Source organism: Chaetura pelagica, unplaced genomic scaffold (genome assembly GCF_000747805.2).
Source record: "Chaetura pelagica isolate M959 unplaced genomic scaffold, ChaPel_1.0 scaffold147, whole genome shotgun sequence".
NCBI lineage: Eukaryota > Metazoa > Chordata > Aves > Apodiformes > Apodidae > Chaetura > Chaetura pelagica.
In genome coordinates, this window is record NW_009954194.1 from 4,580,975 (window position 1) to 4,583,938 (window position 2,964).

Here is a 2,964-nt window from a genome sequence, read left to right on the forward strand (position 1 = left end):
GAGTCCCAGCCACGGCCCTTCCTCCTGGCCTCCCCCCGCGGCCCGGGGCAGAGGCAGCTTCCCGCTGTTGGGTCAACTTCAGCCGTGAGCTCCTCCCCGTCAGGTGCTGCTGGCCCCGCCGCGTCCCGCCACAGCGCCTGAGCCGCGCGGTGCGGAGCCCCAGCTGCAGCAGGAGCGCGGACATGCAGCCCCTGGAGAACACACACACCAGTGCCTCGCCAGTGTCACCCGTGCCCGCCTCCCTGCATCCTCTCCCGGCTCACCGCACCGAGCGCTGGCAGCTGCCTTCTCCTGCTGACATTCACTTCAGGTTTCTTACCACCCCTAAGCCGTGTGGACTATCTTGCAGGCTGCAAATTCCACGTAGATTGTCAGGTTTTGTGTACAGTGCAGTTACTGCAAGACTACAGAGCGGTTTTCAGCTAGTCTGTGGACCTCTGTGGATCCACAAACTGTCTCTACAGCATCCATGAGTGGTAAGTAAGAAAGTAAACCTGTTACCAAGTAAGCTTAAGTGCTCTGTGTAGTGACCTTTGCCTCCTTTAGGGGAATGGCAAATTTTAAAACAGTGAGCAGTCAGCTAGAGTGTATTTATGTTAAGAAATACCTTTACTTTTACATATATCCACCCCAAAAATCTATCCCAGCATCCCCCCACAGGAGGGAAATGCAAAGGTATGTTAATTGTTCAGTTCACCAGGTGGCTTTCTTGGTATGTAACACCATAGTGACTGCTTAGCTTATAGGTGACAGCATCCTGCCTACATCTTCTCTTTTTGAGGTGACAGTGTCAGAGGCCCACAGATAGCACATCTCTTGTGAAAGAGAGCAAACACACTTTGTATGGGCAAATGAGAAAAGCTTAAGAAATAGTACAGGAAGACTATAATCAAGCCATACTAAGAGATTATGAGCAAACAAGAGGATAAAATATCAATGTAGGCAGCTGTCATGGCACAATTACACTGGCTTCTCTATCTAGCTCTTTACTGTTTGTGAAACAGTATGTAAATGGTGGCAAATTTTCAGCATAAATTCTGCTTAACATACCTACATTCATCCCTTTTTGCAGCAAGTAAGGGCCCTCCTGAGCCTCTAGGTGTGTAAACTCTGAGCAGTTTGATTCAAATTTTCCCAATAAAAGTGTTCTGTTCAAATATTTCTATTCTTCTCCACTGCATCTGAGAGTGTCACATTGCTACCTTTTTGAAAGAGTAAGGAGGACAATTACACCTTCTGAAGGAAATGGGTTTAAAATAGGAGTAACATTGTGCAAACATTCTCAGCTACTTTTAGACGCAAAACTAATGCCTTCTGGGGTAAAATAACATCAGTTCATTTAGACAGTGTGGGTATAGATATCCCTAAGCCTTGTGTTTGTTGGATGTGCAGCTTTCTTGGAATTGAAAAGGTTTAATCTGATGATTTTTTTGGGGAAAAAAAAAGAGTATCATTGATCTGTATTAAAGTAAAGCTTCATCCAGATGTTTACAGTGATGCTAAGTCCCCCTACAAATTACCTACAGACCTTGATTGCTCTTCATAACAAAGTATTACCATAAATAAAATTAACCTTAGCTTTCCAGGGTTAGCCTCTTCTTTTGGAGCAATCTCTAGCCTACCATGTTAATTAAAAAAACAGGGCCCTGTTCTGGAGACAATCCATTCATATTAGATTTACTTTTTATAAAATGGAGCAATTTAATGCAATTCAACTCAGTATTACTGACTTACATAGCATTTTTCATTCTGGACTTCAAAAACTTACAGACTTAATGTGTTAAAAAAATTAACCCAGTTTGCCATGTAATACAGCACAGGTTTTTTTTCTGTCTAAAATGAGAGGATAGATGCCAAGTGCATTTACAGTGTAATCTGCTTCTAAAGATATCTTGAATATGAGATGGATTAATTTGCACCCAAGTGACAGCTAGTCCAGTATGAATTAATCTTTTGCATTTAACAGTGTAAGACTGTAGATGGGTGCTCTCAAGTTATTTGTGATTGTTTCCTTCAGAGACAATGACTAGTTTATTTAGGCTTGTAAACTAGTGATGCTACAACAGACAAACCTGAAGGTGGGAGCAGGTACCACCATCATCTGATATCCTTTACTTTTGTACTGTTTTAAACGAGCTGAGAGTTTGGTGTGATATTTTCTTGTCATTTCAGGATTGTAATATTGTTAACAGCATGAAATTTGCTCAAACTAGAATTACAGTTATATGGTCAAATTATACTACTATGTATTTATAGAGTCATAGTTAAAAAAAAATCTATGTGGATTTTAATATCACAATGATAGATTGGGCAGAAAATGGTGCAACTGCAAACAAAACGTGTGAGCAGGTTGTTTGGGCTACTTTACCCTACAGCTTTTTTTACTTGTGAGCTGGATTTTTTTCTTTTTCAGTAGGACTTTATGCAGACACAAGAGTCTACCTTTTCAGTTCTCAGTACACCTCTTGCTAGCAGCAACAAGACAAGTCGTAAAACCAATTTAAACGGGATCAGAAGGTCAACCACATAAAATACAATCTTGCTACAACTTCCAAACTTCAAAGATGCAGACAATAATCAGTAGTGAACTATTATTATACCCTGAAATAAGGAGATCGTATTCAATTCAGAAGGATTTCCGGGGGGAGGGGGGAAGTAAGGATTTATAGTCGTCTGAGATGCGGAATTCAACATCTCCGAGCAATCTGGTTTTATGAAACCACCCCCAGAGCTACCGATAAGAGCCACCCAGACCTCCCGGGGGCCGAGGCTGTAACTTGCACCCTGCTCTAGGGAGCTCAAATACCTGCAGAGCAGCTTGGAGTGACCCCTTCTGCCTCGAAATGCTCTCATTTAAAGGAAAACTGCTGCAGCTGCTCTGCTTGTCCGGCGGCGGTGCTTTTTAACAAAGCAGGTCCGTCGGACGAGCCCGCCCGTCGGTCGGGGAGGCGGTGCCGGGGCGGG